Source organism: Podarcis filfolensis (genome assembly GCF_964270895.1).
Source record: "Podarcis filfolensis genome assembly, chromosome: Z".
NCBI lineage: Eukaryota > Metazoa > Chordata > Lepidosauria > Squamata > Lacertidae > Podarcis > Podarcis filfolensis.
The window spans coordinates 7661172-7673218 of record NC_139617.1 but is presented as its reverse complement, the minus strand read 5'-3'; the positions used below and the strand labels follow the sequence as shown (position 1 = coordinate 7673218).

At 43.7% G+C, this 12047-nt stretch overlaps 1 long non-coding RNA gene across 1 annotated transcript; it reads right to left on the bottom strand.

The window, feature by feature from the left end:
- Positions 1-9197: 9197 nt before the first annotated feature.
- Positions 9198-11748, bottom strand: LOC310754708. Its single transcript, XR_014543961.1, has 2 exons — positions 11466-11748; positions 9198-9284 (listed from the first exon to the last, which is right to left on the bottom strand). It is a non-coding gene; the product is annotated as an uncharacterized lncRNA (long non-coding RNA).
- Between the last annotated feature and the right edge of the window lie 299 nt (positions 11749-12047).

Genomic DNA, 12047 nt, shown 5'->3' with positions numbered 1-12047 from the left:
GACAAGGGCAGTTGCCCCAGGTGCAAAATTGTTAAGGGTGCAAAAATCCAACACCTCAATACAGCTGCATGCTTCTGGCACTGGGCTCTGTTGAAAACAGCTTCTCCATGTGAACCAGGAAGTGACCTCTCCAGACAATGGAACAACTCTTCTTATCTCTGTGGTTGTGATCTCCTGGTTAATGTGGATGCCATTAGGGTTGAATATGCATACTCTGTTTCCCTCCTCCCACCCCCTTCTTGTGGCCCCAGGTGCTGGCAACCCACACTACGCTACTGCAGGCTGGCATACCAGACTGTTGCATCTTTACCCTCCATCCCAACTTTGCAACATGCTTATGTATGCATAAGCATACAAAACCACAACAACTCTGAATTGGAATGGTTTAATATATCCACCTTTATACAATAGTTAAACAAATTGTATTCATGGCAAATGCTATTTTTATCATTGATACTTTTGGTATCTTCAGATATGAGCCACATATATTCCTCTATAATTTAGGTCTTGATAGCATGTCTAGGTAACTTCTACTCAGAAATGCCTTTTTTTTTAAAAAAATAATAATTTAAAATTAGCAAAAAAACAGCAATTTGTACTTGATGTCATTTTGTTGCTAAAATTCTTTTGCTTGGGCTGCCCCTGTCATCATGGCTGTGCGTCCTGCTCTCTGCCTTGCAGGCCTTTTCCACCTGGCCTGGAAGGATAGGACGCAGACTGACTCCAACTACAAAAAAATGAGGTGGATAAGCAGACAGGGCCGTTGAGGCATTTTTGTTGAGGGGTGGGGGGTTCTGTTGTTGTTTTTATTGCCCTGTTTAAAATGTTTAAAGTTGTTTTTAACTTGTGTCCTTTTAAACTTGTGTTGATTTTAAATTAAGGGGTGTAGGATGTATCTGGGGAGTATGTGGGGTCCAAATCACAGTGGCTCTGGGTTTGGGTGTCCTATCAGATAGTCCTCAGGTCTGCAGCTGCTGGGTAAGATGTCCCACATCCATTATCTGATTATGGATGAGGAGGTCAATCTGGTCTGTATCACTGAGACCTGGATGGATGAGCAGCGTGGAGTTGGTCTCACCCAGCTGTGTCCACCTGGGTACTCAGTGTCCATCAGGACAGGCTTGAGGGGGAGTTGCTGTATATAGAGATTTTCTCTTTCCAGGCTGTTTGGGTGGGCCTAGGGTGCGCATTCCAGACACTGGACAATTGGGGCAGATTAGGGATTCTACTGGTTTACAGCCCACTTTGCAGCCCAACAGTCTCACTGCCTGAGTTGGTCTTGGAGGTGGTGTTGAGGTCTCCCAGACTGTTGGAACTGGGGGACTTCAACATCCATGCCAAGGCAACTGGCTCTGGAGTGGCTTAGAACCATGGCTGCCATGGGGGTGTCCAAACATGTCACCAACCTAATGCATGTGACAGGCCATACTCTGGACTTTGGTTACTTCTCAAGGCAGGAAGAGGGTGATCTGAGAATGGAGGATATTGACATCAGTCCCTTATCATGGACTACTAACATCCTGCTGAGATTTAGACTTTTAGAAGCTTTTAGGCAGTAGACCTATAAGGATGGTCCGCCCTTGGAGGCTAAGGGATCCAATGGGTTTCCAGTTTGCTCTGGCAGATTTTCTGGCTGATACGACTGGCATTCCTTTCAAAGCCCTGGCTGATGTCTGGCATGCACTGACATGATTTCCCCTGAGTACCCTCTCCTGTTTTGTGAAGCCCACTTGGCTCCCTGGTATATTTTAGAGTTTAGGGCAAGGAAACAAACTGGGAGACAGCTTGAAAGCAAGTGGAGGCAAGTTCCAGTCGAATGAAATTGAACACTGGTGAAGGCTCATCATCAAACTACTTCGTGTCAAAGCTTTTTCTGGGTAGTGTTGGACCTCTTACAGTCTTGCCCAAAGGGGGTGGCAGACCAATGGTAGTACTCTGTGACTTGTTTGCAAAGCATTTTGAGGATAAAATCTCTTCCATCCACCACAAACTTGACACTGCTGTCAAGGTTCAACAGATGAATCTCAAGGGGTGTCCAGAACACCATCTATTCCTTTTACATTGGATACGTTTCAGTTAGTAAGGCTCAAGGATATGAATAAGGTGCTTGGATAGGTCAGGGCGACCACTTGCAGTTTGGACCTTTGCCTATCTTGCCTGATAAAAATGAGCAGGGAAGGGAACTGCATCCTTGAGAGAGAGTTTGGTCCCTACCTGCTTGAAGGAGGCTGTGGAAAACCACTTCTCAAGAATCACTTCCTGAATTCTGAAAATCTAAATAACTATTAACCAGATGGGCAAAGTGCTGTCTTTATGCTGTCTGTGCTGACTTGATGATATGTCATTTATTTACACACATATGCAACCTGAGCCTACGATGGAAGGGTTCACAGCATTAAAACCCATTAACAGCCATGGCTTTCTCTCTGCCTTTCCGGTCTGCAGCTCCCCGTCCCCCTCAGGTCACATCACATCAAACTCTGCCCTCAAACTCCTGCTTTGTCCTAAAAGAGGTCCCACCCATTTGCTCACTGACACAGAACCCCCTTCCCTTTTGTTCTCTTAATGGCCTATCACACAGGCTGGCCTGGCTATTCCAGCAAGTGAATCTGTGCTGCATCCAAGAACTAGAAGGGTCTTGCATGCAGCCTACTTCCTCCAGCACACAAACTGGCCTGACAACTACAAGTCATAACAGTATTTTGGGCAGCTGATCTATCAAATCATTGCATGAAGTTCGGTATTTTGTGGAATACAGCCTAGGGTTTTGTTTTTTTAATTGAGTAAGGTTAGAAAATTTATTGACTTCAAAGGTATAAATATCCCTTTGTTTCAGCATCACTCATCCCTTTCATTTGAAATCACCTTTTGCTTGCTGCCCAGCTGTAGCCTTCCTGATTCAAGTGATTATGATTTAACAAGGGTATCATAGCTCTGCATCAATAATCAATATTTTAGAATTGTAATGCTAGTATTTTATAAAGTTCCTTATACTTTTAATGTCATGCATCTTCTTTTTGGTGATGCTTGATTAACTTCTATTAAGTATAGGAAATGTATTTGCCATGTGCCTGAAGACTCATCCTTGAGCATTAAGTAGTCTTGTGTGCTTACAGAGGATTAATCTCACCCTTAAAGTGGCAGTAGTTACAAAGGGAATGAAACTGAAAAATGTGACTTTGTTTCTGCTACATTGAAATCAGGCTTAGATTTGTCCTCTGAACAGAGCAAAATTGTCACAGGTTTGGGTAGAAACTAGCCTACTGAGCAGAGGTAAAAATTATATTCATTGCTCCGCCCACTTTTGCCCCTAGCCCCACCCACCACTATGGGGAAGTGGCACTAGCATGTTCTCCAGAAAGGAATGCAGCCCCCTGTCTGAAAAAGGTCCCCCATCTGTTCTAGAGTAACTGAGCTATCCCTCAGGGGAAATATAACAACTTTTAATGTTGATATTGCAATGATTGCGATCTTTGCACATTTTGTATGTTTTATATATTCCGTCACATTGCCAGGTGCAACTGCAGGCCCTGACCTCATTACTCAGCACAGAGGAGAAATTCAATTCAGTGTGTATTAGAAGCCAAATCTATCAAATCTGTGCTTTCTGAAACATAGTTCCCAGGATTCCTTTTGCGGGGAATCATGTGCTTTAAGTGTGTATCAGAGGTGCTTTCAATGTACAGTGTGGATCTGCCCTATAGGTCTGGTTTTCGTTGCACATTTGTTCTGATTTGCTTATTAGGCACTTGTACGGCAGTGAGTATTCATCCTTGTTTGCTTGTGGGGTGTTTACACATATTCTCTTTAAGCATTCTTTCATTCCACACTTTTCAGTGCGTTTCCTCATCAGTTTCCTAACTGCAAAAAGTCAGTGCTATTTAATTGCATTTGCTTGTTTGTTAATGCAGATTTTTTTGTGCTAGGGCAACAAAGCACTTTGGACCATTTTAATTGCACAAACCTAAAGTTCCAGCACTTTATTCCCTCCTGCAAAATAGTGACAGTTTCTGCTCCTACACGGATCAGAGTTTGTGCAGGTCCACCAGACTCTTACAGTGAAGCACTTAGGGCACATAGGCCATGTCATTTTAGAAGGTGGAACTTAATTTTTGCAAATTTATTCAGTGATGGGTCTTACAAATATGTTTATGAGGAATTCAAATCTGCTATTATCGCTTTGTGACTGAAAAACATTTAACAAGGTAGGTCTAAGTTTGATGAAGAAGCAAATGATGAAGAAGTGCTTTCAGAAAACAAACAAAATTATTTTACCTTCTGAAAATGTTGGGCAATACTAAATAATAGTAACAATATATAAATAATAATACACATAAATAGTATTCTATAATATATAATATATTGTACAACTGGGATAACTTGGTGATCATTTTCAATTATTTCTATGCACATTTTACTTGCCAAGAAAAAATAAATTATATTATCTTTTGAATTCCCAAGTCTTGTTAGAACTTTTTAGCATCCTTCATTTTTAAATATTTTTATTGTTATTAAAGATTTTCTTACTTTACAAAAGTACGTGCATTGTCTCTTTTTCAGGTTGTAGGGTCTTTTCTACATAAGTGAGGCTGACATAAAAACTCCACATCTACACTAAGTATTACCACTCCAACCCCCTCTCTGCCCCTTCTTCTTCCCCAACCTTATTCTGTATAAACCACTAAGCATCCTTCATTTTTGAAAGTTTAAAAATTCAACATGCTCTGTTAGGACAGAGTAGAAACCAGCTACCAAATAGCAAGCAAAGAGGAAACCAAGACTGAATCAGCACAGATAGGGCAGAAAACAAAACAAAATGCCTACATTTGATAATGTTTCTCTTTCTTTCTTTCTTTCTTTCTTTCTTTCTTTCTTTCTTTCTTTCTTTCTTTCCAGGCCAGGTTCTGCCAGTCAGTAATTGTGATGGGCACCATACGGGTTATTTTGGTTATTTATTTATTTGGAAGTGGTTTGCCGCCAATAAAATACATGGCTTTCTTTCTGCTTACCGAGCGCACGGTGGACTGTGCATTATATCATATTATATGCAGGGTTAGAGCAGATTACAGCTAAATATCCACACCTTAGCATTTTGCAGCTGCTCCCCTGCTTTGGCAGCCTCTCTGGGCTTCTTTCCAACCTAGCTCAGCAAAAAAAACACCGTTACCCCCAATGCCTCACGGCAGACCTCTTTTATTTATTTAGATTTATTGCCATACTTAAGAAGCTCTCCTCTTTTCCACCTGCTTTGTTCTAACCATGTCCTCCACATCTCTCGCTCTCATATTTTACCCATCTGGCTTTCCTCCAGGGGACTGGCAGGCATCTCTGGGTGCTGTGGATCAGAGCTGAGCACCGTTTCGGTGGAACGCATTTCGGAAAGCACTTTTGCTTCAGTGGTGCATGCCAGGTGCTTTGTGTACCTGGGTGTTGGGACTTCTAAGCTGGTTGCGAGGGCTGGGCCATGAGCACAGGAAACAGCCTTGTCCTGAGTCAAATCACTGGTCCACCCAGCCTAGAATTTAGTGTTAACAGGTTATCAAGCATCCCAAAGCCCGAGATCAATGGCTCAGGACAGGACATGCGCCAATGACTGTGCCAGTCAAGCAGGAGACATGTCAAGTGTTGGGACAATGCCTTAGTTTATGCCTAGCCATGACCTTTGGTTCCCTGTTCTAACCACTGACCTGCTCACCTTGTAACCTGATCTAAGCTTGATCATTTCAAAAATAATTGTGCTGAGACAGAGTGCCATGTCCACAAGTGGGAGTCAAACAATACACTCAAACACTCCTTTCTATCCTTCACCCAGTTAAGCAAAACCCATGATCAGTGTTCAATGGCATGTTCTGACCAGGCACAAACACTCAGGGGAAGGTATGGAACTTGAACATTAAGTTGGGTGGCCAGGTGGGTGGAGGTGTAGCCTGGGGGGGAGAGTTCTGGGGGCCAGACTTAGAGGCCTGGAAGGCCACGTTAGGTCCTGGGTTCCCAGCCCCTGAATTATACATAACTAAGACCACATTCACAGTGTACATTTACAGGGCCATGATGCCACTTTAAACAGTCATGGCTTCCCCCAAAGAATTCAGGCGATCGCCCTGTGGAATGCCCTCCCATCAGATGTCAAGGAAATAAATGACTATTTGACTTTTAGAAGACATCTGAAGGCAGCCCTGGTTAGGGAAGTTTTTATTTTTATTCTGCTTTTAATGTTCTGTTGAAAGCCGCCCATAGTGGCCTGGGAAACCCAGCCAGATGGGTGGGGTAGAAATAATAAATAAATAATAATAGTAATTATTATTATTATTATTATCATCATCATCATCATCATCATCCTTGGAGCTGTGGTTTGTTACAGTTGTTAGGAGCCTCTGCCCCGTTCCCATCACAGAGCTACAATATCCAGAGTGTTTTAGTAGCCAATCCCTGTGAGGAGAATGGGGGCCTCCTAACAACTCTTAGCTATAATAAACTACAGCTCCCAGAATTCTTTGGGCGGGGGTAAGCCATGACTGTTTAAAGTGGTATCACAGCACAATAGGCTTATGGTTTGAATGTGGCCTGGGACTGGGAAATCCCCCACTTAGCTGTGTTGCTTGCTGGGTAATCTTGGGCCAGGCACCATCTCTCAGGCCAACCTCCACATCCTTGAGCTGTGGTGATAAAATAAGGTCATGCAGGTGGGGGGGGGGGAGAAGAGAGAATTTCATATTCAACCCTCAGCTCCACGGAGAAAAGACTGGATGAACATGAATAAAGAGTTTTTGCTTAGAGTCCTTGTTAAGTTATCTGGTGACTTGATTTATCCTGTTCATTTGGCCATAATAAATGCTATAAACCAGACAGAATACTTTTTAATATTCTTTCTTTGTTTACAGTAACTTATATATAAGCCAAGAGGGGAATCCTTCTTCCTGCATGAAAAATTAATGCATAGCTCTGTGATTAGACTAAATGTTTCCGGCTTTCGGATGTGTAACTGTTTCAGCTTTCAAGGAAGTGCCAGAGAGCTATGTTACTAAATAAGACAGTGGTTTTAGTTTTAGTACATAATTTGTTAAGGGTGCTGGACATTGTAGCTGTGTGAGGTGTAAACTGCAATTCCCAGTATCTTTGGGGGAAGTCATGCTCTGTCAGTGTGCTATAAATGTATGGGGTGCATGCAGCTGAAGTGTCAGAATTTATTTATTTATTTTTCATTACGATCTATAGAAGATGGACACCAATTCTGTCATAGTTCTTTGCGCATACTCCTCTGGTACACACATTCAGTCTAGAGAAGCACTGGTTCCTCCACTGATCACTGCCCATTCAGTATATAGGTGTATAGAAAGGAGAATTCCCTGGATGCCAAAATCCAAGTTGGGGGAAAGTATTTTTTGGTGAGAGAACCCCAGCAGAGATTCAAAATCTCAAAATATGCAACAAAGTGTGGAAAAATAGGCTGTTAGACCTTTGAAATATGCCCTTTAACGTGAGTTCCAAAGTTTCCCTCTTCCTCTAGCATAATAAAAGGCCACGTGTTTAAGTTAAAAACTGTTTACTTGCAAACTCTTCAAAGGTCAGATTCATGTGCTTTTCCATACAACATTCAGAAAAAGTTGCACAGGCAGTAAAACTTGGCTTAGTTCGAAAGTGGTGAAATGTCCTAAATTATTGGTATAGGAACTCAGTAGTGACTTGTGAGACCCATGCAGTCTGAGCTAGATATGGGAAGGCCTTTAAAAACCCAGAAAAAATGGGGGGGAGAAACCCCAGGTTTCCCCCCATTTTTTCCAAAGCTGTTTATTTCCTGGAAAAATTGGGGTGGGGGAGTTTGATATAGTTTGAATATTCCACAAACTCTCCCCCCATTTTTTCCTGAAGAAAATGGCTTTGGGGAAAAACAGGGGGGGAACCATGTCCCTCCCCCCATTTTCCATTTCCCCCCCAAGCCTTCCAGCACCCCCACTTTGGAGCTCCCTGCCGACTGACACCAGGCAGGTGCTCTCACTGTACTCTTTCCGGTAAGTGCTCAAAACATTTTCGTTAGGGCCAGCCCACCTGGACACATAGAAGCTGCATGTGATTTACTTCCTTTTAACCACTGCTGACTTTAATCATCTTTTGAATAATCTTAAATACCTGCTTTTAACTGTGTTTTATCAATCATTTTAATATTCTGTTGTATATTTTTGTAAACTGTTTAGAAGCTCTCTTCTATATTTTTGTAAACTATTTAGAAGCTGTTTATAATATATAATAACAAATCCACTTTAAAAAACACACACACTCCTTTTCCTTTCAAACACAATTTGAGCCTTAGTGGAACATACTACAGTGGTGCCCCGCAAGACGAATGCCTCGTAAGACGAAAAACTCGCTAGACAAAAGAGTTTTTCATTTTTTGATGTGCAAGTTTGTTTCCTTTTTCGTAAAACCGTTAATACCCAGGGTGCATTGCTTGAAGAGGTGCAGTTGCGACTTGACTTCGAGGAGCAACTCATAGCACGCGGTGTGGTAGCCTTTTTTGAGGTTTTTGAAGACTTTGCTGATTTTTGAACATTATCCAAAACTTCTTTTGCAGCCATTTGGTAAGTTAAAATTTTAAAACTTTTTGGGGGGTTTTTGGATTTTGGGTTGGGGTGTTTGGAATTCAAGGACTTGGTGTTGGGAAGGGGTTTGCAAGAATCTGGAAGCTTGTGTGGTTTTTTTCTGCATTTTTATGATTTTTTGTGACCATTGGGCCACTCTGCTGTTTTTTTAAAAAAAAATTCTGGGTTTGAATTTCTGTGTGGTGGCTGGCTGGGGGAACAGTTGAGGAGGGGTTTGCAAGAATCTGGGAGCTTGTGTGGGTTTTTTTTGAATTTTTATGATTTTTTGTGACCATTGGGCCATGTTGTTTTTTTTAAAAAAAATTCTGGATTTGGATTTCTGTGTGGTGGCTGGCTGGGGGAACAGTTGGGGAGGGGTTTGCAAGAATCTGGGAGCTTGTGTGGGTTTTTTTTTTTTGAATTTGTATGATTTTTTGTGACCATTGGGCCACTCTGCTGTTTTTTTAAAAAAAAAATTCTGGGTTTGAATTTCTGTGTGGTGGCTGGCTGGGGGAACAGTTGAGGAGGGGTTTGCAAGAATCTGGGAGCTTGTGTGGGTTTTTTTTTGAATTTTTATGATTTTTTGTGACCATTGGGCCATGTTGTTTTTTTTAAAAAAAATTCTGGATTTGGATTTCTGTGTGGTGGCTGGCTGGGGGAACAGTTGGGGAGGGGTTTGCAAGAATCTGGGAGCTTGTGTGGGTTTTTCTGCATTTTTATGATTTTCTGTGACCATTGGGCCATGTGGGGTTTTTTTTGAAAATATTTCTGGATTTGAATTTCTGTGCGGCGGGTGGCTGGGGGAACAGTTGGGGAGGGGTTTGCAACAGTTGGGGAGGGGCTGGGGGAACAGTTGGGGAGGGGTTTGCAATTTCTGTGTGGTGGGTGGGTGCTGGGGGAACAGTTGAGGTTTTTGAAGACTTTGGTGATTTTTGAAGCTTTTCCAAAACTTCTTTTGCAGCCATTTGAGGTTTTAGAAGACTTTGCTGATTTTTGAAGATTTTCCAAAACTTCTTTTGCAGCCATTTGGAAAGTTAAACTTTTAAAACTTTTTTTGGGGTTTTTGGATTTTGGGTTGGGTGTTTGGAATTCAAGGACTTGGTTCTGGGTTTGAATTTCTGTGTGGTGGGTGGCTGGGTGCTTTTGAATTTTTTGGATGTGAAGCACTGATTCTTTTTTTCCCCCTGAGTTTACGAAGGTAGGAGCTGTGCTGCCATGGGACCCAAGAAGACTGCTGCTGCAGAGGCCGGCGAAAGGAAGAAGGAGAAGGTGACGCTGGAAATGAAGAAGGAGATCATCCGGAAGCACGACGGTGGAATGCGTGTGACAGACCTCGCCAGGGAGTACGGGAGGAATCCATCGACCATTGGGACCATCCTGAAGATGAGGGAGAAGATCCTTGCGACTGATGCAGCCAAGGGAGTCACCAGGATCGTGAAGAACCACCCAGCTGTTCTGGAGGAGGTCGAGAAGTTGCTGCTCATCTGGTTAGAAGAGAAGCAGCGTGCAGGGGACACAGTGACTGAGGCCGTCATTTGTGAGAAGGCCAAGGCCTTGCACGCAGACCTCGTCCGGGAACAGCCAGGAACCTCAGGCGAGCCAGAAGTCTTCAAGGCAAGCAGAGGTTGGTTTGACCGGTTCAAGGCAAGATCTGGAATCCACAGCATGGTCAGGCATGGAGAGGCTCCAGAGTTCCTGGAGGCTGTGAAGACGGAGGGCTACGTTCCACAGCAGGTCTTCAACTGCGACGAGACCGGGCTGTTTTGGAAGAGGATGCCCAAAAGGACTTTCATCACACAGGAGGAGGCCAAGTTGCCTGGCCACAAGCCCATGAAGGACCGTCTGACCCTGCTCTTCTGTGCCAACGCAAGCGGCGACCTGAAGATCAAGCCCCTGCTGGTGTACCAGTCAGAGAACCCACGGGCCTTCAAGAAACACAAGGTCGACAAGGAGCAGCTGAGTGTCATGTGGCGATCCAATAGCAAGGCTTGGGCCACACGTGTGCTGTTTGTGGACTGGGTCAATCTTGCTTTTGGCCCTGCTGTCAAACAGTACCTGCTGGACAACGACCTGCTGCTGAAGGCTTTGCTTCTGATGGACAATGCTCCTGCTCATCCTAAAGGCCTTGAGGAGGACTTGTTGGAGGAGTTCAGCTTCATCAGCATCATGTTCCTGCCGCCTAACACCACGCCACTGCTCCAGCTGATGGATCAGCAGGTCATCGCCAATTTCAAAAAACTCTACACCAAGTAGCTTTTGAGGCGATGCTTCGAGGTGACTGATTGCACCACCGTCACCCTGCGGGAATTCTGGAAGGACCACTTCGACATCGTCACCTGCTTGAAGATGATCACCACGGCCTGGAACGGGATCAGCCAGAGAAATTTGAATTGCGCTTGGCGCAGCCTGTGGCCAGACTGTGTGGCACCAAATGACTCTAATGCACCAGAGTCAACAGTGGTGCAGGACATTGTTGCCTTGGGGAGGACCATGGGACTGGAGGTCACAGAGGAGGACGTCAGCGAGCTGGTGGAGGAGCACGACCACGAGCTGACCACCCAGGAGCTGGTCGAACTGCAGGCAGAGGCTGCGCAGGAGCAGGCCTCGCTGGAAGAGGAGGAAGCAACTGAGGAACGGCTGTCCTCCAAAGAACTGAGGGACATTTGCATGAAGTGGAAGGATGTGCAGGCTTTTGCACAGCGGCACCACCCTGATAAGCACGTGGTACATGACCTTGCGAACACTTTTGATATGAGGGTCATGTCGCCTTTCAGGGAGGTTCTGAAAAGGCGGATGAGGCAGCAGACCATGGACAGGTTCTTCAGCAAGAAGCAAAGAGTGGAAGAGGAACCTTCTTCGAGTGGTCCCCCAGAGTCTTAGAAAATGTACTGTTCACTTTGTTGATTTTTAAATGTTTTTCTGTCATGTTTAGAAACTTAATTTATTGTTCCTTCAATTTTTGAAATGCTCTTTACAGTATGTGTGACTTTAAAGAGCAGTTAATAAACTCTTGTTGTACCAAATTTGGCTTTGTTTGGACTTTTTTTGACCATAGGAACGCATTAATTGATTTTCAATGCATTCCTATGGGATTTCGTGCTTCGCAAGATGAAAAATTCGCTAGACGAAAAAACTCGCAGAACGAATTAATTTCATCTTGCGAGGCACCACTGTATTAAGTAACTGGATGTTGGTTCCTTCAGGGCCTGGCATGCAAAAAATTTGCCTTACGCTTTGCCCTGGCTGTCCTCAAGTAGAGATGGGAAGGCCTGGGGGGAAACCCGCAAAAAATGGGGGAGGGGACTGGTTTTTTCCTGTTTTCCCCCAAAGCCATTTTTTAGAAGTCCATGAGAAAAATGAAGAAGAGGAAGAGGAAGAAGAAATGGAAAATGATAGCAGTAGTTCAGAAAATGAGATAGAATAAACAGCAGGTATATGTTGTGTCTTCTGTTGTTGTTTTTTACAGCACTA